General features: G+C 44.3%; 1 long non-coding RNA gene across 1 annotated transcript in view; it reads right to left on the bottom strand.

The window, feature by feature from the left end:
• LOC143841859 (uncharacterized) overlaps positions 1-17,295 on the bottom strand; it is a 47,997-nt gene extending 30,702 nt beyond the window's left edge. The window contains exon 1 of the long non-coding RNA XR_013232904.1: positions 17,275-17,295. This is a non-coding gene — a long non-coding RNA (uncharacterized LOC143841859). The remainder of the gene's footprint in view (positions 1-17,274) is intronic.
• Positions 17,296-27,496: the final 10,201 nt, after the last annotated feature.

The raw sequence follows: 27,496 nt of genomic DNA, 5'->3' as shown, positions 1-27,496 counted from the left end.
GACCAACACAACCCAGAATGGTGAAACAGCCAGAAGTCAGTTTGCGTGTCTGAAAGCTGCATTCGAATGCAAATTGTTCACATTGCCACTCTTCAAACAACATGGCAGATCCATGTAACAGCAGCAGCAGAAGAGCTGATTTTTATACCCTGCTTTTCTCTACCCAAAGGAGTCTCAAAGTGGCTTTCCCTTTCCTCTCCCCACAACACACACCCTGTGAGATAAGTGAAGCTGAGAAAGCCCTGCAAGAACTGCTCTGTGAGAACAGCTCTGAGAGAACTGTGACTGGCCGGGCTGGCTGCAAGTGGAGGAGTGGGGAATCCATCCTGGCAAACCAGCTTAGAAACTGCTGCTCTTAACCACACCCCCAAGCTGGATGGTCTAAACATGGATGTGAGGTTCCTGTTTGGAATTTTTGCAATGTCTGAAAAAGAGTCTTGGGTAGAAACTCAAATGTTTCAGGATCCAGCCTGAGTTCTGTGAAACTGCTGCTTGAATTCAGATCTTTCCCACCAAAATGCGCTGAATTTCAAACTCTTTCAACCAGGCTGGTTCGTGGCCTTTGATTTCAAGCTCATTCAGGCAGATCTTGTCTGTTCTTTGGAAACTCCCTCAAAGACCAGCTATGTTGACAAGCAGATGCAAAACTGGGAGATGAATACTTTATAAACTACCCTAGAGAATGAAAGACAAAGTAATCCAATGGCAAGTTTTCAAGAATGCCTTGTTATAGGGAGTCCCAAACTGTGTGCAGGGGAAGACGGCATTCTGCAAAAGGGTCTTTAAAATACACTGAAGGTTTCAGCTGCTACTTCTTGGGCACATCTGTGTTTGCTGGAAAAGGAAGTTCCGGCAAAAGACGATTTCTACCCATTCCCCACTTATGAGCACAGATCATCCTTAGTGGGGTAGAAAGAACCATCAAATTGCAACCATAAGTTTTTCAAGGCAAGAGATGTCCAGAGCTAGTTTGCCTTTGCCTGCTCTGCAAAGCAACTCTTGACTTCCCTTCTGGTCTCTCATCCAAGCACTAAACAGGGCCGATCTTGCTTCATTTCTGACAAGATCTGCCTAGCCCGGGCCATCCAGCTCATGACAACCTCATCCTTGCAGAGGTAATAAGGAAGTACTGGGATTCCCTGATGGCTGGCAAGTGTCACTATTTCCCAGGAAGCAGAATGATGGGCAAAGAGGATTTCACAAGGAATTGAGCTCTTTTACAGTTGCAAAGAAGATGCCTGCCCAGCTCTGAGTGCTAGGATCAAGATATAAAAAAAAAAAACTGTTTCCTTTGGATTGTTGGCTGGGAGTTTGGATGAATTGTGACATGACAATTAAAGCCGGTTAGTAGCTCAGGGGAAATGGCAATTTTGTGAGCCAAGAGATGGGGAATGGAGCTGATGCTGGCAGGGCCTGCCAAGAAATGCACACCTTCCTGTCCACATGGCATGCAAGCAGGCTTTCTCTGGAAACCGTCCCAAAGAGATGGCAGCAAAGGACAGGAAAAAAGATGGGAAAGTGGACAATTAGGAGGAGAAGAACAGTTGATTCTTATATGCCGCTTTTTTCTACCTGAAGGAGTCTCAAAGTGGCTTCCAATCGCCTCCCCTTTCCTCTCCCCACAACAGACACCCTGTGAGGGAGGTGAGGCTGAGAGAGCCCTGATATTACTGCTCTGTAAGAAGAGCTTTATCAGGGCTGTGGCGAGCCCAAGGTCACCCAGCTGGTTGCATGGGGAGGACCGGGGAATCAAGCCCAGCTCGCCAAATTAGAAGTCGGCACTCCTAACCACTACACCAAATTGGCTAGGGGATGATGTTAGGTGGCTGCCCTCCCCACTGTGATCCACATGCCAAACTATAGCAAAACGTTCAGTCCTACACAATCACACCCTCCTGAGGCCATTGATTTTTGCAGACTCAGAAAATTAGTGTTACCAATTGTCCTTTTTTGTAATGCCTTTGGGCTTTTATTTAAAAAAAACTGATGGAAAAGTTCTCTTTTCTGGGTTGGATGGTTAGGAATATTCCTAGTTAGTAGCGATGCTCTCAGGTTAAATAGCAGGGGTATTCAAAATGAGATTTGTCATAGTGGTCACTTGCTTGAAGTAGTCAGTTGGGAAATAGTCCTCTTCTTTTGCTTTCCAAAATATGGCAACCCTACAGAAAGCTGCAACTGTTCAGGATGGCAGTGGAAGTGGACCATTGCTTTTTTCCCAGAAATAAACCCTGTGCCTCAGGTAGCTGATCAAAACATCTGAGTAGCCTTTTTTAGCATGCCGATTTAGGACATCTGTTGTTCATAACGTCTCTGTTATAAAGAAGTCAACATGCATTTCTACGTTACTCGGAGAAAGGTGTTGAAAGTGTATGCCAAAGAATGGTTTGGAAAACCTGACTTGAATTTAAGCTGGTGGGGGTGAAAGCAGAACTGGATTCTATAGCCATAGTTACAATAAAATAAAATAAAAAATAACAAAAATCAGAGTGGGAGCAAATGATGAAAAAGTTATCACCAAGATCTGGGGATTTCACTTTTACTGGAGTGTTTTAGGCTTGCAGATGGCACACGTCATTGAAAAAAAACAATACAATAATTATTTGCCTGAAATCATAGAGCCAGCCAAGGGAATAATTGATAGATGGAGAAGGAAGCAGCAACTGGGAAAAGATCCACGGGAAAGAGTCTGACATCAGCAGCACAATACCTAGTAACGGTAAACAGACAGGCAAACAAGCTGTTGTGGGCTCTAAACTGAATGGGATGAAAGAATATACATTTGCAGTTTTCTCCAAACTTGCCCTGAACTGAAAAAAGCCAAGATTCCTTTCTAGTTTGAAGCAGGTCTTGATTTGTAAGCTGCAAACAAACCAGCCTCTGCTCGCTAATCTAGAGCAAACGGTCCCTGTTTCTATGCTTACAGAGACATTCAACAGGGAAAGTTTTTCCTGGCACGGAGGTATGGAAGCAGCCCTGGCCCGAATTTTAAAAAAGACAAAAAAGCAACACAATGACTGAAACAATGGCCAGATTCGCAGTAGAAACAGAGTCTATCAATGAGGACTGTTTCAAATTAAACCAAAATTACTGTATTGTGATGCTGAAGGTTCCCTAGTTCAACTATCATCTCTGCCACAGAATCATAGAATTATAGAATCTCAGGTATAATCCCCACATCACAAGGTCTCCCACTTTTGTAATTATTCGTCTCCTGAATTTTCGTGCCTGGACAAGAAAGCACAGGAGGCAACAGTACAAAATCGTACGATGTCTGGATCCAGCCTCTGTGAGTATTCTCGCACAACTTTCATCTTCGGTTGGTAATATGGCAATAACAGCATTGGCCAAACTTACAGGGCTTTTGTAAGGAAGTCTGAGATGGTACCCATAAGGCACTCTTAGGATAAAAAGAATAAGGACACAAGAACATATGAATCAAAGAAGAGCCCTGCTGGATCAGACCAGTGGTCCATCTAGTCCAGCATGTTGTCTCACTCAGTGGCCAACTGATTCCTTTGTGACTGATTATGCATGGGAATGCGCCATGCTGGGCCGCTGCTGATTCATTGTGGTGGAGCAGGATGCTCAGCTGTTTCTTTTGTGCCCACGGGGGATGCATTTCAGCAGCAGAGCTGGTCCACTGCTTTCTGCATCACGGCAGGGGGCATGTTTTTAGCGACAGAGCCTTCTGGTCACCATAGCACAACTCTTCCTTGTGCATGGTTGTGGTCCAGCCTGGCTGCTGATGGCAGCCACAGCAACAAGGGGAATGCTGGAAAATCACAGATCCCTTGCTGTGGTCAACCAGAGGCCTTAAAGCGGGCCAGGGCCAGGAGGGGGCCGGGCCAGCGCCAACATTGTGCGTAAGTGGGGATTCTCCAGCTGCCCACGGACTACAGTTACCATAAGCCACTGTCAATTGGCCATGTTAGCAAGGGCTCCTGGCAACTGTATTCCATGGACATTTGGAGAGCCACAGTTTGGCCACTCCTGTTCTACAGGGACAACAATAACACATAATTGGATCAGGGATTCAGAGGTTGACTGGAAGTTACCAGTGTAACTCTCTCTGTATCAATAAGTACTTCCTTTCGTCTACTGCCCATCCACTACATTGGATGCGATTGGGTTCTAGTATTTGGGAAGAGGGATAAAAAAACTTTCTTTGTCAACTCTCTCCATCCTGTGCAGCCCTTGTGCTGGTCACACACTCTTAGCTAAATATACCACACAGGGTCCAGTGGCACCTTTAAGACCAACAAAGATTTATTCAGGGCGTGAGCTTTTGAGTGCAAGTACTCTTCCTCAAAGGTGCTACTGGACTCTGATTTTATTGTGCTACTTCAGACCAACACGGCTACCCATTTGAATCTATACCACACAGGGTCATTGTGAACATAAAATTGAGGCCGGGAGAATATTGTAAGTGCCATTGAATAATAAGAAGTGTTGTTTTTGTACCCTGCTTTTCACTGCCTGAAGGACCCTCAAAGCAGCTTACTATCGCCTTCCCTTCCTCTCCCCACAACAGAGGAGAAAGGAGGTAAATAGTTAAATACACACATATTAATTACAGATGTTATCCCCTGTTTCTATAAGGTTTATCCAACAGAATCTGTAAAGGCAAGTGTATGATGCTTCCCTCAATTTATTCAGCAGTTGCACGAGAGACCGTGTTATACCGTGTAACAGGAAATTATGGGTCATAAACCTCACTGATGGGGAGCTGTCCAGTGGTGTTATAATTCTGGAACACGGTTTGTGCCAGAATTCGCTTAGTATTAGAATCAGCATTTGTGTTGTCAACAGTGGCAACATTTCTGAGCTATCTGGTTCCTGGAAAAGGCAAAAGCGGGCTGATACAAATATCCACCCACCCCCACAGGTCATTTCACAGATCTGGCAATTGAAGTAGAACAAAGGACTCATCCATGATCAGAGCTGCCATTCGGATACTATAATATGGACAGGGGGTAAGACAGATGATTGTCTACCAGGCAATACAAGTTTCTAATATATGTCTGTATGATGAGATCCTGAGAAGACAGATCAAATTAATTTAAACCATTGTAATGAGTTACTCTGATTTTTGGTTACTTTACTTTAATTTATGTATTTTATATCTCTGTTCAATCTATATGCAGAACATATCAAAAGGAAAGCTGGATTAATTTTATGTGAAAGTGGAGTGAAAATTCTTGGAAGGAACATTAACAGTTTGAGATATGCAGATGACATTCCATTACTGGCAGAAAATAGGAAAGACTTGAAATTGCTACTTGTCAAGGAACGCGGAAGCACTGAAAGTTCTCAGTGGAACAGGCTTCCTCGGGAGGTGATGGGTTCTCCATCTTTGGAAATTTTTAAACAGAGGCTGGATAGCCATCTGATGGAGAGGCTGATTCTGTGAAGGCTCAAGGGGGCGGCAGGTTACAGTGGGTGAGTGTTAGGGTTGTGAGTGTCCTGCATAGTGCAGGGGGTTGGACTAGATGATTCAGGGGTCCCTTCCAACTCTGTGATCCTCTGATTCTATGAATCTTTCAGCTCTTTATTGTGATCTGTTCATGGTACAAAACTGTACTTAAACCCCAGGAAAAAAAAACCCAATATGCACATAACCAAACAAAGGGGATTTCAAAGGATGCAGGCTTCCAATTAATTCAAACCGACTGGATCCCTTGTGGATCCTGCAGTGAGCTATCCAATCAGGCTGCAGCAGACACCTTTGAAACCACTGGCTCCTGTGAGAGGGCAGAATATATTTATTTTATTGTGCTCATTGTGATCTAGTCAGTGGTTAGCATGTCAGAGTAGGAGCTGGGAGACCCAGATTCAAATCCCCCACTCTTCCATGGAAACGTCTTGGAAGGCTCTGGGCCAGTCACATATTCTCAGCCCACCTAACAGGTTGGTTTTGAGAATAAATGTAGGAAATGAGAAAGCCATAAGCTGCTTTGAGTCTCCGTTGTGGTGAAAGGAAGAGTATAAATGAAACACGTAATTGGGGGGGGGATTAGGTGTCTCACCCCCCCTTGCATCCCTGTCTTATATCCAGAGACAACTCCTCTTCTTTGCTTTTGACCAGGTAAAACAAATGAGAAATAAAGGACTAATTTCATTCCTTCCAGTCGAGCAATGGAAGCCTGTAGGGCCCAAATCACCTCTTGCCACAAGTCTATCTAGGAATCTGAATTTTCTGAATTTTCTCATTTTGGCCTGACTGAGTCCAGCTATTTGAATTTGTTTTAATTTGATATGCATACTATTTGGATCCAGTTTGGTAAACAGAATATTTGGATCTAGTATCTTCAGATTATGGTATTTTTTTAAGCATATCAGCAAAAAGTGCCTCCTAGAGCAAGGGTAGTCAACGAAACACATAATTGGGGGGGGGGGGCTCATGGGAATTGTAGTCCATGAACATCTGGAGGACCACAGGTTGACTACCCCTGTCCTAGAGCACAAATAAGCAGATCACTGGAAAACTGTCCTGGATTTCCCCTGCATGTTTCAGAGAGCTGTTTCCTTAGTAGGCTTATTCAAAGCCTCAGTCAGTATTCAGGGTACTTAGAATATGCAAGATCTGCAGTGTGCATAATGAGCAGAATATAAAGAGTCTCCTGCAGGGGGAATTGGAGGAGATGTGGATTTAACATAATTAGATCAGGGAATTCCTGTTATTTTTCAAATTATTTCATCCCATGTCCTGATAGGTTCAATGGGAGACTTCCTGCTCCCTGAAGATACTTCTTCCTGGCTGGCCACCAGAACCAACAGACAGAATGACTGCTGATAACAGTTAGATAGGCAGGTCTCCTATCTTAGAATCATAAGTTAAAAGGGACCTCCTGGGTCATCGAGTCCAACCCCCTGCACTGTGCAGGAACTCACATCCCAATCGCTCATCCACTGTAACCTGCTACCCCTTTGCCTTCACAGAATCAGCCTCTCCGTCAGATGGCTATCCAGCCTCTGTTTAAAAATCTCCAAAGATGGAGAACCCACCACCTCCCGAGGAAGCCTGTTCCACTGAGAAACCGCTCTAACTGTCAGGAACTTCTTCCGGATGTTTAGACGGAATTTCTTTTGAATTAATTTCATCCTATCGGTTCTGGTCCATCCGTCCAGGGCAAGACAGAACAACTGTGCTCCATCCTCTACATGGCAGCCTTTTAAATACTGGAAGACGGTTATCAGATCCCCTCTTAGTTGTCTCCTCTCCAGACTAAACAGACCAAGCTCCCCCAACCTTTCTTCATACGTCTTGGTCTCCAAACCCCTCACCATCTTTGTTGCCCTCCTCTGGACATGCTCCAGTTTGTCTACATCCCTCTTCAACTGGGGTGCCCCAAACTGTACACAGTACTCCAAGTGAATCCTAACCAGAGCACAATAAAGTGGTGCCATCACCTCCCGTGATCTGGACACGATACTCCGTTTGATACAGCCCAAAATCCCATTTGCCTTTTTAGCCACTGAGTCACACTGCTGACTCATGTTCATTGTATAGTCTACTAAGTCTCCTAGATACTTTTTCGCATACTACTGCCAAGTCAAGTCTCCCCCATCCTATATTGGTGTCTATGGTTTTTCCTACCCAAATGCAGAACTTCACATTTGTCCCTATTGAATGTCATTGTATTCAGTTTAGCCCACTTCTCGAGCCTATCAAAATCATCCTGTCTTCTTTCTGTCCAAAATTATTTCCCTTCATAATAAAGCTATTTTATTCCTTAAGCAGCCTGGTGCTCCTTTCCTTTGCAAATTCCAACTCTGCCAACACATATGGCAGGGGAAGATGTGTAGCAATGGGAAAGCTATTGACATAGGATGCTAAACTGCCCTTACTCTCTTACAGAAGGCACCTTTATAAGCTTCCAAGGAAACCCAGGCTAGGAAATCACTAATAACCTTGGCACAAATCTCCTGCTTATTGACAAAACACCACATGCCTAATCCACCTGCAACCGAGCACTTTTCCATCATATTGATAGCAATTTAGATTCTTGCATAGTTTCCCCACTAAATTAAATGAGAGCTCTAAATGCTTACGCTTGCTGGATCATTCCATGTATAAATAGCCCTCCATTTAGCAATATTATGACTTTTCTCCTGCTTTGGATGTAAGCCCAGTTGATACAGATAAATCAAATTGTACTGTAGATGCTGCCTCGTGATTGATACCATGATAGGTGGACATTTCTAGGGCTGTGCATTAGGTCTGCTTAGCTCCTGTGAGGGGCAGGGCATTATTCACACCTGGTTCGCTATTTCTCCCTGCTGCCACTTTGGCTGGCTGGAGAAAACTAATGTAAATAAAATGGACATTGGCAATGGAATGATGTCACTTCCGGCAAAAACCTGGAAGTGGTGTCACTCCCCTCTAGGAACTATCAGATACTCTATGGTTTTACCCCAAGTTCTTGTCCTTTTGGTGTCTTGCTGGTTGCCAGGCTGTGTCTGACAAACTTCCTGTGTACACATTGGTATGCCCCCCAGCAGTAGCCTGGTGGACCTGGCAAGTCTAATGTATACCAATCATGCCATTCCTCCTTCAGAAAACCATTTCTGTTTATGGTGGACAACAGTAATTTCTGCCAATCCTGCCTTTCATTCTGCCCCCTAGGCTTTTCCCGAGGGTCCCCTGCCACGCCAGTAACAAATGGGGATTCGGTGAGCTACAGCAGGAGGGAGGTTTAAATCACCCGTTCTGGCCTGCCAGCTGGTCTTCCCACCATTTCTGTTCATCTCTTGCTCTGAATTTTGACTAAGTTGGGCTATTTAATTATAAAAGTTTGCTCACCCATGTTCAGTTGGAATATGCAAGATTTGCAGTGTGCATAATTGAGCAGGATATGGAGGATGTCCTGCAGGAGGCATTGGAGGAGATGCATATGTAGCATAGATAGGGCAAGAACTTCCTGATGATTTTCAAATGATCTCCTCCAGTGTTCTAATTGGCTCAACAGGAAATGTCCTGCTTTTTGAGCACACTTCCTCCCTGCTTGCCAACAGAACAGCAGTTGAACAGAAGAATGACTGCAGACAACAGCTAGCAGGTCTTTTCTCTCCTCTTTCGACACATGGCTGTTTCTCTTCTGAATAAAATCAATTTTATTCTTGAAGTCACCCGCTCTCTCTGCACATTGAAACTCTGCCAACAGCTTTAATGGCGCTCTGGAAGAAAGAAAAGGGGCAACTGTGGCTGATGCAAAGCAGTGGAAGGACTTGAGTGCTTTTCCTGGATGTGAAGGAGACAGAATTTCAATGGATGCCTCTTTCCCACCCGACAAGCTGAAATTTCTGAAATAACTACTGAAAAGTCCAGGATCTCTGTCTTCTTGTCTTCGTAGTGGATAAATACAGTCTCTAAGGACTGTGCTCAAGGGTCAGTGAGCCAGATGCCCTTTCCTCGAGCAAGTCACATTCCCCCAATGTATTTCCACAGCTCTGTATTGTTTTGCCTGAGGCAGGGAAATCATGGTGGTGGTGTATGTATGGCAACCCCTCAGGGCTTTCAAGGCAAGAGATGTTCAGAGGTAGCTTGCCGTTGCCTGCCTCTGGACTTCCTTGGTGGTCTCCCATCCAAGTACCAATCAAATAATAACCCCACTTAGCTTCTGAACCATGCAAGCCATGGGGGGGGGGGCATCTACCTTGCAGATGGATCAGAACAGTGCAGTCTTAAGCAAAACTACGCCCTTCTAAGTCCACTGAAGTCACATTCTCATTCATTCATTCATTCATTCATTCATTCATTCATTCATTCATTCATTCATTCATTCATTCATTCATTCATTCATTCATGTTTTTATACCGCCCTTCCCTATGGCTCTGGGCGGTTTACATAAAACATTTTGGAACATATACATAGAACGCTATCAATATCAGTATAACAATAACAATAACATACCAACTAGAACAACTAGAACAGTATTTCAACAATAACTTTGACACTCCCTTGGTAGGTTTGACCTCTCAGCCTGGGAGACCACTCCCTTTAGCTCTTATGGGTCAGTCAGCCTCAAGCAAATGCCTGGTGGAAGAGCTCCCTCTTGCAGGCCCTGCGGAATTGTGGAAGTTCTGGCAGGGCCCTGATCTCTTCGGGGAGCTCATTCCATAGGTTTGCTTGAAACTGAGGGCTTCCACAAGTTCACAAGCTGAGGAGCAGCAGATTAAAGCAAGCTGATGCATCATTGGAGATGACTGGTTTTATGTTCCACGCATAACCGTTCCCTTATTTAAAATAGAACTGCTGACTTTCTGTGATCTTCAGTCTCTCCAGATGGCTGGTCAATAAAAGACACTGAAATAATTTTTAAGGAATTGCCTCTTCGGTAACAGATACTTTCACAGTTGTGATAAAAGCTCGATAAAAATGGACATTGACCTTTGGGTAGTCCTTTGGTGGAATGGTTATGTTTCCAGAACAGCATTTCCTCCCCTCTCCCCCTTACCTTTGAAGCCCATAATGGAAGAACAAGAGAGCACTAAATCACAAGGTTCCAATTCAGCTGCGATGTGAGAATTAATTGTTTCAGAGAGTAATTTTCTACCATGCTATAGTTAGGAGCTTCAGGAAAATTGATGAGAAGAATTAATAGATTCTGGCTGCACAACATATCTTTTTGCTGAGCATAGTTTAAAAAGCCACTGATGGATGTTGCTGTGAGGGATATAAAAAGGCAGTTGTCACCTGGATTTACAATGACTCATGTTTATACTAGGGAAATAGGACAATTTTCCTCCCCTTTGTTATTCTGAAATTCATTACCACCCACGAGGAGGTTGTATATTTCAGGCAGCGATTGTCCCTCTTAGAGCAGCTTCTGAATATCTTCTCATGTCCTGACAGAAGCCTGCGCTACGAAATAGGAGATACGAGGTAAAACTGTTTCTGGACTGTACAATTTACTCAGCAAGGTAAAGAAAATCCCTTAAACGCAAAAAGCTAATCATTTAGGGAGAAGTCTAGGTTAGCGCTCTTCAACGTGACAATTTCAAATTATGAAGGCATATATTGGACTGTGGTTAAGATTGTAATTTAGAATTAGAAATGTTCCAACCATCTTTCTCTGGTATGGTCCAGAACATTCTCCCGCCTCATATACTCTTTGTGTAGAATTTGGTATTTGAACAGTGCAGTCCTAAACTGAGTTAGACCCCTAAACCCGCTGGCTTAAAATGATTTAGAAGGGTGTCACTCTATTGTCCTTTCTAATTAGACTGTCCTATGTATAATCCACTTAAATTCTAACCCTAAAACTATTATTTTAAATGGAATGATGTATGCCAAGACTTCACATAGATTGCCAATTTTATAAAAATGTTTTATTCTGCTTCTGCGTGGCCTTTGGGACTTAATAAAAACCACACTATACACTGCACATCATTGTAGTATTCCCCTCAGAACATTGTAATTACATTTTTTCCTCCTCAGAACACCGTATTTCCATTTTTACCTCATCCAGGTTCTCAGTATTCCTTGTAGAGACACCTTACCACCTTGTCAAAGATCTCTTACAGATTTGTGTTGGTCACTGCTCAGATTAGGATTGGCATTTAAGAAATATTTATTTATTTTCTCTCAAACCACAGCTGATTTATGGCGATTCTGTGAAGTTTTCAAGCAAGAGACATTCAGAGTTGGGCTATCTAGGTCAGGCAGATTTTTCTAAAAACAGGATTTGAAACCTAAAGCAGTATTTCCTAAGAGTTAGAAGGGGCAGAAGAAAGGCTTCGTAACTCACTTGGGGTGGGTTTGGGTCAAAATGGAACAGCCTGGCCACATTCTCGCCAACATACATCTCTCTGACCATGCAGGCTAATATCTTGGTAAACGGTTTTATTAATTCGGTGTCGGATGTCTGGGAGAAGCAGCAGAAGTGCCTTTGGGTGGAGGGTAAGATATATATCTGAACATCAGCATCGCTTCCTCTCTGCAGCGGGGAGAGCTCCAAATCTCTCCATGAGGCAGCAAGATTGAAACTACTCAAGGCAGAAAGATGGATGGTGCTTCTTCTGCCAACTGTTAAAAGCTTTCCGCCCAGCAGTAGCTGACTGCCAAACATTATCCTTCTGGGATAAAGCTAAGTCACGCAGGGGTCAACGGCTCGACATATTACTGGAATTCTGACAAAGTATGGAAACTCGCCCTCCCCTCCTCCATCTCCAGACCACTGGTGCTCTTCAAGAACCCCCCCAGACTGAAAAGTGGAAGCATGCAGAATACATGAATGAATCTGGGAACTGATCTTGGTCATGTGTACATGCACCGCCAGGAATGATAGCAGATAACATGTACTTCTTTACACCCTAAGAACAAGACAACATCGATGCCTGGGAGGTTTCTTGAGGGATTTGCAGCCCTAAGTGTGTTATCTTGGAAGCAAATCCTCTGGAGCTGAACCGGATTTACTCCCTGGTAAGTGAGCTGGGGGCTGTTCCCTTAATTTGTTTGGCCTTCATCACAGCTGTTTTTCTACCCTACAGTAAATCTGTTCGAATCACGTGGGAAATTTCAGGAGAACAGAATCTGGAAGAAAGCCATCAAAGAGAAAGATGGATGCTTCGGGATGTAAAGTCCAATGGGGCAGGAACCTGACTCCAGTTTTGCTTCCACTGTAAAGCACCCCGATCATGGAAGGTCACCTAAACCACAACGGTAAGCATTCGTGTATGAAAATGTTCCTTCTTGTTCTCCAAATTCTACCGTTCAAGGTGCTAACTGGGTACTTTTTGAAGGATGATGTGATGGTAAAAAGGAAGAGAGGAATATGATGTAAGCCGCTTGGGGTCCCCATTGCTGGGAAAGGCTGGGGAGAAATTAAATAAAGCAATAAATTGGCAGGAGAATGTGACATGGTGGATACAGAACCGATAGGTCTTTTGGATTTCATTAGAAGGAGACCTCCCACCAGCAGAACCTCTTTCACTGCTGGGCCACCAGGGGGACACGAGGGAGGAAAATCTCTGGTGATGGTAAGATGATGACATCACTTTCAGAGCAACTTGGAAGTGATATCACCCCCTAGAGGTGATGCTCTGGCATTCACACATAACTCTATGGTTGCTCTTGTGCAATGACTTCACTTAATAGATCACACTGAAAGCGATATTTCTGTCACTAGCGGTGTCACGATTTCACTAGAGTGACTCCTGAACATTACCTTTCCTGTCAGGCTAGCAACTTTAGGTAGATAGGATCTTTGAACTCTAGATTTCCTTTCTTGCTGCTTTGGCTTTGTCACTACGTCATATCAATATGCAAATCATCATTGGCTATATCCTGGTTGAGAAAGCCTGCTCCAGGCTTAAACCATTTTGGATGAACTTTTGAGTGCCATACCAGTGTGATAACATCACTTCCCGTTGCGGGCTGGCAGCGGCATTGCGTGATTGTGTGATGCTAACGAGCCCTCCCCCCTATCCTTGCCAACCTGTTGAGCAATGTGGGGAATTTGGGGACCAGACTGGGAGTCCACCCACTATAGTGGGAGACCTGCCCACCCCCACTTCCAGGGCAGCAGGTGTGAATTATAGTACAGGTCTAGATGAACTACTCATCTGATCCTGCCTCTTATGTTCTTATCTGGCTTAACAACTCAAGGCATTGAAACGGTGGCCCCAGGGATATAAAACCAGCACAGAGCTATAACTTACAGTTCCAGAAAATGGCCATTTTATAAATGTGAAGGCTGGCAGGTTTTTAAAAGATACACTTAAAAATTGTTTAAAGAAGAAGGACTAAATGGAATTAAGCAATTAGTTGCAAGGCTGGGGTGGGGGGAGCTTAAAAACACATCCAGAAAAAGTAATTACCTAAGTCGCATTGAAAGCTATAGACTGGAATACAGGCCTAGTCTACTCAGGTAGCAGAATGTGTGTGAGCTGACTTAGTCACCCCAGTAAGAGGCTATTGAGACAGGTGAGAAGTGGTGGTTCGGAGATAGATCAAAAGCCTGCTGGAAAATGGGAATAATTCGTAGAAATTAAAGATATTCAGTTTCGAGGCAAGAGGCATTCTGAGCTAGATTGCCATTGCCTGCCTCCATGCCGTGTCTCTGATATTCTCTGGAGGTCTCCTGTCCAAATACCAGCCAGGATTGACCTTACCTAGCTTCTGGGATCTGACAAGGTTGGGCTATCCTAGGCTATCCATGTCAGGGCTAATTCAGTTTTAGTTATGGAGAAAAGTAGTCATTTCCGCATTAAGGGACAATAAGAGTTTTGAATGTCTCATTTGACTGCCAGGGATCACTTGTGCAGGAAACTGGGGTGACTATGGGGCAGATATTTCCTGCATTGTGCAGGGGGTTGGACTAGATGACCCTGGAGGTCCCTTCCAGCTCTGTGATACTATGATTCTAGGTCTACTGATCACTGATTGTGGTAGAATGAAAGCAAGGTATTGAATACTAATAGCTCATATTAGAAGAGTTCGTTTTCAGTACCCTGCTTTCATTTACCTTAAAGAATCTCAAAATGGCTTATAATCACCTTCCTCTTCCCACAACAGGCACCTTGTGAGGGAGGTGGGGCTGAGAGAGCTCTGAGAGAACTGTGACTGGCCCAAGGTCACCCAGCTGGTTGCATGTGGAGGAGTGGAAAATCCTGCTGCTCTTAACCACTACTCCACACTGACCCATGTGACAATATGACTAACCCGAATCAAGAGGAGTTATTGGTAATGCATACTGATTTTTTTGCACAAATACCTGGGACATTCTGAATACATGAACTGTACAAATAAAACAAAACTCTGTATCTCTTCAAGTAGAAGAACAAATTAAAATGTCTGAAAAGGCTATCACATGCTTTAAACTGATATATATTGCTTGAGATTTATGTACCCTTTAAAATGTACTGTATCCCAAAAAAAGATTGTGATGTTAAGCAAAATTATGGTATCAAATCTGAGTAATATTAGTTTTTAACTGAGTGGTTTTATACAATTGTCCTAATAAAATTTTTAGAGTAGACTTTTATGAGAATTTCGAGGCACAAAGCATAACCTTATGATTTTCCCTGGAGAAAACCAAATAGAATTCTGATACCTGTGTTCTCTCTTTAGATGGTTGTGTTTTTCAATATATTAAAAAATGTATCAGATTTCTATCAAAGCTTTATATGCCAAACTGGTATTTTATAGAACCATGTAGAGCAACAAAATCATACAGAAACGATTTCATTTTTCTAAGGCATTTTAAAAGAGAGTGGTTAATACAAAAGAAAGTGGAGAAAGTTCACCATAGGATACAACAGGGATTTCGAGACAATTTTAATACACAATAAAGTAATTCTTCCTGAATATTTTGCTGTCACTAGTGTTTTTCTCTGCGAATTAGTAGGAGGTCAACAGGGCCTATTTTGAGTAGGCTACTGGGGGACTAAAAAAGCTACAGTTTGGGGACAGAGAACAGATTCAATACCAGCCTCAAATGTGTTGATGAGATTTTGGCTGGAGGGATTTTGGGGAACTCACAGGTGCTATCATAGATCATCTGCCACGGCTGTTTGTCAGGATTCCGTCCATCTCTGATCAGACACATCCTGAGGATCCTCCGCTGACTATGGACCAACATCATAACCGGTTAGGGAGCCAGAGTCGCTGTCGGCAGCCAGGCAGGAGATATTCCCATTGAGGGGCTACATTCTGAGCCAGGTGCAATTTCTAGGCTGTTCTCAAGAGCAGATCACACTGCAGCGAGCTACAGGAGTCCAACCGTGAGGTCATAAAAGCATAGACTAACACGGCCCAGTCAATTGACTCCTGGAAAGGGAGGAGTTGGGGAACTGGATGCTGACAATATAGAAAGTTTTTTTGGCCACTGCAACAACAAGGCTGAGGCCACGAGCACTCCCAAGCTCTTCACTTGCTCTGCAAACGGCTCCTGTACAGAAAGTTGTACCTTTGGGGGCAGGCAAAGCCCTGAGGCTGTGGGTTTGTTGTAGGGAGAGGAAGGAAAGGCAATCGTAAGCCATTTTGAGACCCTTTTGGGTAATGAAAAGCAGAGCATAAAACCCAACTCTTCTTAGGGTTATCAGCTCTGTGTTGGGAAATACCTGTGGATTTTGGGGGTGGAGCCTTACCCCAGCAGGGTATAATACAGGGGTAGTCAAACTGCGGCCCTCCCGATGTCCTACAATTCCCATGAGCCCCTGCCAGCATTCCATGGACATCTGGAAGACCGCAGTTTGACTACCCCTGGTATAATACCATAGAGCCCTCCCTCCAAAGCAATCCTTTTCTCCAGGGGGAACCGATCTTAGTCATGTGAACAACAGTTGTAATAGTGGGAGATCTTCAGGTTCGACCTGGTGGTTGGCAACTGTAGGCTAAGTACATAGCCTGGCCTCCATCTAGAGGGGCTCTGCGTAGAGCAAAAGTACCTGAAGAAGAAATTTGGGGTGTTATTTATCCAAAGGAATCTCAAAGCTGCTGATAATCTCCTTCTCTTCCTCTCCCCTCAACATACACCCTATGAGGTAGGTGGGGCTAAGAGAGCTCTGAGAGAACTGCTCAGTGAGAGCAGCACTAATAAGACTGTGACTAGCCCAAGGTCGCCAAGCTGGCTGCATGTGGAGGAGTGCGGAATCAAACCTGATTTTCCAGATTAAAGGCTGAGGCTCTTAACCACTTCACAAAGTTGAGACCCACGTCACTCTTCTCTCCCCACCCTTCCCCTCCCAGCGTATAAGCCCTGGTTCTTACTCACTGGATTACTGCTTAGTCCAAGTACCTTTGGACACGGGCAAAAGGCACTCCTGAGATAACCCCCCTGCCATTAAGTGTCTTAAATCAGCAGCAAAATCAACCCCCTCCCTTTCTTGTTGCCCTCTGATTTTAGCCAGGGCCACTCACTAATCACAGCCTTTGAGAACCTGGGGACAGAACACGTTTAACTTTGCATGTATAATTGTGCCTGTGACCCTTGACAGCTTTAATCAACATATGGGATTTAAATACACGCTGCTGTTTCCCGGCGGCTTTGTGAGACTTTTAAATCCGCCTTGAAATCAATAGCCTGCATCAGCGACCCAATAAAATTAGCCATCGGCTGGAACTGAAATTGAAGCTCGCCGGGACTCGTGAACAAGATCTGCTGAGTCCGAACTCCCTCCCGGAGGCTGTGCCATCTGGAACGGAACAGCGAGGAGAGGCCGGTTACCATGCTGTACATTTCTCCCTGCAATCTCCGAGGCACAGAGAGCCTCTGGTAACAATATTCCTTTGAGAAGGATGTGCGTGCGCAAGGTACAAACAGTGCCTACCTGGCTCAAGAAAGGCCCATTTATCCTCTCGGCTTGCAGGCCACGAGCCGCGCATGCAGCGGGGACCAGGCGGGCTGAGAGAGAGAGAGAAATTGGAGTCTGGTCTTTGGGCTTCAGATCACAGGACGGAAGCTCGTTTGCTGCTCCAGGCAAAAATTTGTTTTGCCCAGCCATCTTGTTGTGTGCAGCTTGTGTATAGATTATGTTTCCTCCACAAGGCTTTCCAGACTGCAGGCCTCTTCCCCCCCCCTTCCTCGAATGGATGAAAAGAAGAAAGGGACATTTGTTTTATTCTGTCACATGGAATGAGGGGGAAGAAGCAGGGGAAGAAGGGCACACGCTTGCTCCCTCAGCTTCAGACCACGTTATCCAAAAGGCCTGAGGCAAAGGATGTGTTTTCACCTCAGGGGATCGTCTTGAGCCCAGAGAATTACAGACTCTTCATTAGTGTTGTTCCTGCTCACCTGGAGCCCTTCACATTTGTTCTCCTGTGGAAGTTGGATGTGGGAATTCAGCCCTAACTGTGTACAGCTATGCTTCTGAACCATGTTCTACATGGTCACACCACTTCTGGGGTTTCTTGAAGCCTGAAGAATGTTTCAGGGCTTTCTCCATGGTAAAACAGTTGATAAAGGCTGACTTGATTTAATTTCTACATGTTTCTACATGCCATCAATTTCTACATGTTTAACTTTAATAGGCCTGGACTTGGACAGTCCAGGCTACCCTGATCTTGTCAGACCTTGGAAGCTAAGCAGGGACGGCCTTTCAAGTTCTTGGATGGGAGACCAGCAAGGTAGTGCTGGGATGCTACAGAGAGGCAGGCAACGGCAATTGTGTTTATCTGTATCCATCTCTTGCCTTGAAGACCCTCTGGGGTTGCCATGAACTGGCTGTGACTTGATGGCACTTTCCGCCTCCAATTTTAGTGGCCCAGTGACCCCTGACCTTGGTGCACGCTCTACTTGCATGCCAACACAAGACATGGAGGAAGTGATGACCCTCTTTAAACAGGGCAGCAACCACGTAGAAGCCCCCCAGCGTCCCCACGCTCTGGTAACGTTTCTTTACACGACCATTTTGCACATTGGACATCAGGAGAACATTCATAACAGCAGAAACAGTTTGAGAACAGAGTCAGTTCCTTGTGGGTCCTCTCTGACAAGAGGTCTTCTAGCAGAGGCTGGCAAGCCATCTGAACGGGAGGCTCTAATTTTCGATGGCCTGTATTTATTTATTTGAAAATTTACATTGCCTCTTCAGAGACCTTTTTTCAGTTGGCATTGATCAGATGTTGGATGGGGAGTAGGACCCATTCTAAGTCCAGAAGAGGAGGGAGGAGAAGCATCTGATAAGCAGAGGCATTCCCAACTGCTCTGGTGTCCTATAATAATCCAGGTGGAGGAGAGGGAGCCACTACTGCCAGAAGATTGTGTTTGGAGCGTCTTCTGCTTGATACTTGCCCTCTCCCTGGAGTCTCCCTTCAGAATTAATCAGCCACTCTTCCCAGAGTTAATCAGCCACGTACAGTTTTGCTTCAGAGTTATGCGGAATCCGTGGCAAGCACTCTTCAATGACGGCTTGCAAAGCATCATCAGAGAACTGTCTGGATAACGCATGATGCAAATCCCAAACCATTTGTTTCCTGGCCAGAGAAGTAGCTCCTCAATTCCACATTCAACAGTTACTTTTGCCAAAAGTGATAGACATTGGCTATAGAAAAATCAAAGCATGTATTACTTAAAAGAGAGAGAGAGAGAGAGAGAGAGAGAGAGAGAGAGAGAGAGAGAGAGAGAGAGAGAGAGAATTTAAACTGCACTGAAACCAGTAAGGAAAAGATATACATTTATTTTCCTTTTAGGTGTTTTGGCTTTAAGATGTAGCAGAACATAAACCCTCTCTAGCATGTTCCAAATTCCCAAACAGAAGCAACTTGGAAGCAGTCTAAAAGGGGGAGATTAATGGGAAGCATTTATCTGGAGCAAGACAAAACCAAAATTATTTGCTATATATTATTTACCCACTAGATGGCTCTCAGTGCTACGTGGACAGGCCTGCAGAAGTAATGGGCTTTTAGAATGTAGTTCACCAAAACACCACAGCAACACATGCAGTGAAGTTGTATTACTGTTCCAAGCCATTGTAGAAGTGCTTCCTCAGCATCTAGAGACAAGTGAGTCTTTCGGTTGTAAAATAACAAATTCAGGGGTACCTTAACAACATTGTTTACAGAACAAAGTTTGAGTCCAGTGGCACTTTTAAGAAGAAGAGAAGAGCTCTTTTTTTAATACTCTGCTTTTCACTACCTGAAGGAGATCCAACAAACACCCTGTCAGGTAGGTGGAGCTGAAAGAGCTCTAAGAGAACTGCTTTGCAAGAACAGCTCAGAGAGAGCTGTGAGTAGCCCATGGTCACTGTGGTGGCTGCATATAGAGGAGTGGGGAATCAAACCTGGTTGGAGTCAGCTGCTCTGAACCACTACACCACGCTGCACATGAAAGCTTATACCCAGAATGAAAGGAACAAAGTCGGCAGTCCAGTGGCATCTTTAAGACGAACCAAGGTGGGGCTAAACTGTGGCAGAGAGCATACCAAGAGCTCCATCCTCTGGCAACCTGGCAAGCTACCATGGGGATTCATAGTGCAGGATAGGGGTGTGCAAACACCACCACCCTCAACAATGGCATTTTTGGTGTTTGGATATACTGCAACCAAAAAAATATTAGTATTTATTGACAGTTCTGAATCCCAAAACTAGATAGTATTCAGATCTGGTAAATATTCAGGAATTCTGAATTCTTTCGGCTCTTTTGAGTAGTCAGTGGTCCCCATAGGGTATAATAGATAATTGATCCAAGGATATCTAGAGCTCTGAGAGGGGCAGGTTTTTTGACGTAGAGGCACCACATTTGCAGCATAGCTGCTAGTGCCTCTCCTAAAAAAAGCCGCCCATATTTCAAAAACATTGGACCTGGGGGTCCAATTCTATGGGACCCCAAAGAAGGTGCCCCCATCTTCCATTATTTCCATAGAGGGGAAGATCATGTTTAAAGGGATTGCAGTCCCTTTAAATGTCTTCTCTTTGGCTTGGAATGAACTCCAAAGGCATTTAAAGGGCTTGCATTCCCTTTAAATGCCATCTCCAAGTTGAGAGTTCACCTGGGAGCCATTTTACTTCAACTGACTAACTGTCCTGAAAAATCTCAAACATTTTCAGGATTTTTCAGGTTTGGCCATTTTGGATAACTGAAATCCTGTCTGCTCTATATCCAACTCCTGTTTCTTTGAATTGTCCATCCTTCCTTGCTCATTCCTTGTCCCCCGTAGGCTGCCTGAGCCTCTTCTCATTCAGGAAACAACTCTCAATAATCATCTCATGTAGGGAGGATGAATTTTTAAGTACTTGATCTGCACTCTGGAGTTCACCAAAGGCACCATCCTTATTTTATTATTATTGCTCCCCAACAACACTATTACAGTCATAAATAATAAAAATTTTTAGAAATATGAGCAGTGACTTTGGCTGGCTATACTTAAGAGCCACACTTAAAAGCATCCTTGTCCTCCCCAAGAGAACAAAAACTGATAATTAACCTTTGATTCATGAGTGTAGGGAGAGAACTTCAAACTTGGAGAGAACAGGATGTAATTAATTAACCTGAAAACAAAGGAACAAAAGGGAAATTGCAGAAAGAAAGCTCCCATTTCTGGGAATTTCCCAACATGGAATTGGTAACCCAAGCAATAAATCTGGGCATACGACATGCAACAAAACTGGATTACTAAGGGCCATTCCGCACCAGGATCTATGTAGCAAATTGGTTGCGGAATGAAAAAACGCCATTTTAAATAGTGGAATTCGTCGTTATGCATACCTGCCTTTGTAGTGGAATCCAGTTGCATTTCTATCGTTTCCCACAGGTTTCCGGTCTCGGCAAAAATTGCTAGCCAGGAAGCGATATTGCCAAACTTTGTCCCGCTCCTGGCCGTCAAACAGTCAATGGGCGGCTGTTATCATGCTCCCAAAAAGCCCCTTTCCCTTTAAGGAAGGTTTAAAAAAAACACACGTTGCAACGAATCTGAGTTGATTCGTTGCAACGGAGAGACCTATCTAGCTAGCAGGTGGTGTTTGAGCTGCCGTTTCATCGTTGCCACGCTCCCCCCGAGTGAACCCCCCCCCCCACGGGCACGATTTTTGGCCGAAAATAGAGTGAAAAATAAAGGGAAAATAAACCAGCAAACGGGGCTGTGTGTTGCTTGGTGCTTTGTGACTTAAAACAGCTCTGGGGTGGGACTGCAGCCAGGGAAGCCTCACTGGGTAAACAAAGGCTCGCCGGTGCGTTGATCTCCTCTCGCTCCGAGAAAAAAAAATGGTGATCGCTTCGCCGGAAGATCAGAGGAGAGAGCTAGGGGGAGGGACTTTGCAGAAACCGCAACAATGGTAACGCACAGAACTTTCCTGCTAGTGTTGCAGATTGGTTGCAAGTGTGTAGCACTTTCTGGAGGGTGAATCCACTTTTTGGGATTTCCCTGAAAGCGCTACAACAAAGCGCTTTTTGCGGATCGGTTTCAGGAGTGTTGCAGATTGTCAACGACATTGTGCATAACAGCAAAACAGTAGCGATTTCAATTTGCAACCATTGTGCAATTTTGAACGAGTGTGGAATGGCCCTGAATCAGAGTATAATCAGATAAAAACATCATGATACACTTCCCAATATGCTGCCTCTGCACATGGAAGTTCTATTACCTACCATGATTGCCCTGGCTGTACCATTGTACCTTCCGGAATTGTTATATTACCCATTTCCCTCAGTCTCTCTTCTACTCAGCCTTGTATTTGAATTACAGCTGACAATCCTTTGGAAGCATGGAGATTGAAAAGCCCCAGCTTCGTAGATGGAATTAAAAAAACCTGTGACTTGCCATTCTGTACCCTTAGCAATTAGAGTGTCAGAAATGCAGTTGCATTTTCAAAGCCAGCAGCGCTAACCTCTGCCGTCTTGAAAGGTCTCCCGGTGATAGCCCATGCATAGCTTTCGGACCCACGAAGGGAAGTCTATATAACACCAAGCTATAAATTATATGGGTGCCAGAGCATGCGGCACACTTTGGGCTTCAAAATTGGAAAAAGCCACTAGAGAAGTCTTCCATCTGAGCGGGGCTGAGCGTGTCGTAAATCTTGGTGTGGTGTCAGGTTAGCATCCTTCCTGCCCATTGTGGCTGCAAAGCCTGTAAATGTTTTATGGGCCGGGTTTGTAAGCAGTAGAATTTTGTGCACTAAATGTCCCCTCCCACTGAGGCTTTCCAGAAGTACACTCCCCCCCCCTTTGGTTTTACTATACATCAGGGGTAGTCAAACTGCGGCCCTCCAGATGTCCATGGACTACAATTCCCATGAGCCCCTGCCAGCGAATGCCCTGAGCCACCAAGGGAGGGCAGTATATAAATGCAATAAAAAATAAAATAAAATAAAATAAAATAAAATAAAATAAAATAAAATAAAATAAAATAAAATAAAATAAAATAAAATAAAATAAAATAAAATAAAATAAAATAAAATAAAATAAAGTGTCCAAGGAGGATGTCATTTACCTAATGGGTGACTTTAATGCAAAAGTTAGCATGCAAGCAGAGAGAGACATTCCTGGCAACTTTGGGTCTGGCATAATTTTGTCATGAAAATCAGGGCCATTCCGCACAAGGACCAATGTTGCCAATTGGTTCCTGATAGCAGAAACGCTATTTTTAATAGTGCAATTCTGAGTTACGCATACCTGCCTTTGTAGTGGAAGCCAGTAGCGTTTCAATTGTTTCCCACAGGTTTCCGGTCTCGCCAAAAATCGCTAGAAAGGAAGCGATTTTTTCTGTGCTTTGTTTCGCCCCTGGCCCTCAATCAAACAAACAGCCAATGGGTGGCCGTTATCATGCTCCCGAAAAACCCTTTCCCTTTAAGAAAAGTTAAAAAAAACACACACACGTTGCAATGAATATGCGTTCCATTTAGCTGGCAGCTGGCGTGTGAGCTGGTGATTCATCGTTGCCACATTCCCCCGAGTGAAAAGAAAAATCCCCCCCCCGTGCACGGGCGTGATTTTCGGCCGAAAATAAAGGGAACTTGCAAACGGGGCTGTGTTGTGCTTGGTGACTTAGGGAAGCTTTAAAGCAGTTCTGTGGAGGGACTGTAGCTGGAGAAGCCTCCCTGGGTGAATGAAGGCTCTCCGGTTCGTTGCTTTCTGCTCGCTCCGAGAAAAAAAAATGCCGGAAGTTTGGAGGAGAGAGCCAGGGGGAGGGACTGGGCTGGAACCGCAACAATGGGAACGCACAGGTCTTTTTCGCTACTGTTGCAGATTGTTTGGAAGAGTGTAGTGCTTTTCAGAGGGTGAATCCACTTTTCTGGATTTCCCTTTAAGCGCTACAACAAATCGCTTTTTGCGGGACTGTTTCAGGAGTGTGCAACGTTGTGCATAACTGCAAATTAGTAGCATTTACAATTTGGAAGCCTTTCGCAACATTGAAGTCGTGCGGAATGGCCCTCAGTTTTGCATCATGAGCACTTGATTCAGCATAAGCTTCACCAATCTGTTTCTGTTTATTTATTCAAATGGTTGTAGTAAAAAACAGTAAAAAACACAGGTAAATATAGATAGAACAAAAGCAAGAAGGGAAAAAGGAACAACCCCCTATCCATGAACTAAAACAATATACAAATATACACAATCACCCTACTATAAAACTGTGGATTTTACAGGTGGGAGCACAAAACTTTGCTACAAGGCCTGTTGGACAAGCTTGGAGTTGACCAATGCTTCTTCTGTTAAGTAGGGGCTGCAACCCTTAGGGTAGGGTGGCCAAATTGTGGCTTTCCAGATGTCCATGGAGTACAATTACCATGAGCCTCTACCAGCACAGGGCTAGCGGGGGATGATGGCAATTGTAGTCCATGGACATCTGGAAAGTCACGGCATGGCCACCCCTGCTCTATAGATTATACCTAGCTGAGGTCTCTCCTATCCTGAAAGTGCATCTCTGCCCCAGGCTGGTGGCAAAAATCACATTAATGGTTCAAAAGCATGCCAAATGCAAACTTTTACCTTTCAATAAAAAGTTGTTTGTATCATTGAAAGCTCTGTTATTGTGTTTTTCTTTTAAGACAAAAGATGTTAATGCGTGAGTTGTCTTTTCTAAACTAAAGCCTCGATATTCTTGTTAAATTGCTGTGTTGGCAGTTTGCGATAAATAAACGGGTTTTGAGTTGCAGTTTGGACTCTCTGTCTCTAAAAGGTTCGCTATCGCTGGCCTATGGTTTCAAGCTGTCTGGATCAACACGGTCAGAATCTCTCAGAGAAAGGAATGTTTTGGTAACGGCAATGCAGAACACCTAGCAAGCATAAGGTTCTCTAAGGCTATTTTGCTCTAATGTTAAAAGGTAAGCTAAACATCGCCTATACACTGCGTCATCACCCAATGGATTACACAGGGACCAAATCAACAGTATCTTATGCAGCCAATGATGGTCCTTGCTGTCAAAACATACCCAGGTGCTGATTGCGGTTCAGATCATGAATTATTACTGGCTAAAATCAAAACAAAACAAGAGTCTAGGGGCGCCTTAAAGAATAACAACAATGTATTCCAACACTGGCTTTCATGAATATAATCTGCTTCTTCCAAAAGGACACAATTCTGAAAAGTTACAGGATTCACGTGTAGATCTGAGCATCTTTTAGGAATATATATAAGTTTGTTTGCGGTTTTCAGTCCACCCTCCCCCAAAGTCATGGACAGGTCCCAAGGGGTCAGATGTGATCCCATAAACCCACAGTAACAGAGGAGCATGGGTCAGATGTGGCTCGAGAAGTGGGCTAAACTGAATAAAATAAAGTTCAATAGGGACAAATGTAAAGTTCTGCATTCAGGTAGGAGAAACCATCAACACCAATATAGGATGAGGGAGACTTGTCTTGGCAGTAGCAAGTGTGAAAAGGATCTAGGAGTCTTAGTAGACCATACATTGAACGTGAGTCAACAGTGTGACTCGGTGGCTAAAAAGGCAAATGGGATTTTGGGCTGTATCAAATGGAGTATCGTGTCCAGATCAAGGGAGGTGATGGTACCGCTTTACTCTGCTCTGTTTCGGACTCACTTGGAGTACTGTGTTCAGTTTTGGGCACAACAGATGAAGAGAGATGTAGACAAACTGGAGCATGTCCAGAGGAGGGCAACAAAGATGATGAGGGGTTTGGAGACCAAGTCGTATGAAGAAAGGTTGGGGGAGCTTGGTCTGTTTAGCCTGGAGAGGAGATGATTAAGAGGGGGATAACCATTTTCAAGTATTTAAAAGGGTGCCATATAGAGGATGGAGCAGAGTTGTTCTCTCTTGCCCCAGATGGACAGACCAGAACCAATGGGATGAAATTAATTCAAAAGAAATTTCATCTAAACATCAGGAAGAAGTTCCTGAAAGTTAGAGCGGTTTCTCAGTGAAACAGGCTTCCTCAGGAGGTGGTGGGTTTTCCATCTTTGGAAATTTTTTAACAGAGGCTGGATAGCCATCTGACAGAGAGGCTGATTCTGTGAAGGCATAAGGGGGGGCAGGTTACAGTGGATGAGCGATAGGATTGTGAGTGTCCTGCATAGTGCAGGGGGTTGGACTAGATGACCCATGAGTTCCCTTCCAACTCTATTATTCTATGATTCTATAATTCTAGAAAAAAAAACTCAGCCCCCCGATTATGCTTCCAATAATGTCATCCTCCCACAAATGCCAGAATCACATTTAAACTGTCCTGCAGAGGCCAAGGAAAGTTGAGCCCTGTCGCTTGGTTATTGCTGAGGGAAGGTGGGGATTTCCAGCCTGGTCATCTGTCACCGGCATCTTCCAGCCAGCCACCCCAGCTAGATGGGAAAATAACAGGCCGGCGGATGACAAGATTTGGCTCTGGGGTGTTCTAGAGGCCATCTGCTTGCAAATGACTGATGAATCCCCAGCCAGAAAAAGGACGGTGGAGCCGTTAGAAGGGATGAGTGCTGAACAGCACCCAGTCTCCACATTAAGCACCGGTGAAATTCATCAACGGCAGAGGGAGGAGGGCATTTGTCAGTTTGTGTTAGAGGCAAACTTGCTTCTAGATTAATGCCTCCTAAATCAGCAGTCAGTAAAAAGAAAAGCACTCTCAAATGCAGTCGGTTCCTTTGTAAGGAGACGATTGCGGCAATGCTATGCCGGCTTACAGATCTACTTGTGAGTAGATATGCTTGGGATCGCACTTCATGCCACATGGATACCATGAAATCATTCCCATTGTGGCTGGATACAGAATCCAGTACCTTTTCTCCTGCCTGTTAGGGGTGTCTTTGTATGGGAGGCCTTCAAGGAATTCCTGGGTTGCGACACAGAGGAAGGAAAACAACATGGCCCTACATCAGGGGTAGTCAAACTGCGGCCCTCCAGATGTCCATGGACTACAATTCCCATGAGACCCTGACAGCATTTGTTTCTCGCGGAAATATACCCGAAAGCAAACAAAACCAATAGCAAAAAGTGGTATCTTCTTCTTGCAATTTATTAAATGCAGTCCTAGGTTATTTAAATGTTTTTGCAACCAGAACGGGGTCCCAGGTATTCAATCACGCTTTCTGTTACTTCTTCAGTGGTTGCAATTATAGTCTATAATAAAGCAACAACATTGTGTAAAGTAACAAAATGACACTTTCATCTGTAGCCAGTTAGAAGAAGAAGAAGAGTTGGTTCTTATATGCCACTTTTCCCTACCCGAAGGAGGCTCAAAGCGGCTTACAGTCGCCTTCCCATTCATCTCCCCACAACAGACACCCTGTGAGGTAGGTGAGGCTGAGAGAGCCCTGATATCACTGCCTGGTCAGAACAGCTTTATCAGTGCCGTGGCAAGCCCAAGGTCACCCAGCTGGCTGCATGTGGGGGAGCGCAGAATCGAACCTAGCATGCCAGATTAGAAGTCCGCACTCCTAACCACTACACCAAACCGGCTCTCAATTAATCACACCCTGTCACTTTAAAATAAATTATAAACAAAAATATAACAAGATCCACAGTCAACCTACCTCAATATAAAGATTTAACATCATCAGTATTAATTTCAGTTTCAAATCCTGCTTGGGGAGGGGGGAACTCCTGAATTAAATAAATAAATGATACCCCCCCCCTCTGTCTCTCTCTGTCTCACACATACACAAATCTTAT

The sequence above is a fragment of the Paroedura picta genome, chromosome 7 (genome assembly GCF_049243985.1).
Source record: "Paroedura picta isolate Pp20150507F chromosome 7, Ppicta_v3.0, whole genome shotgun sequence".
Lineage (NCBI taxonomy): Eukaryota > Metazoa > Chordata > Lepidosauria > Squamata > Gekkonidae > Paroedura > Paroedura picta.
Note: the sequence above shows the minus strand (reverse complement) of the source record. Positions and strands in the feature narration are given on the sequence as shown.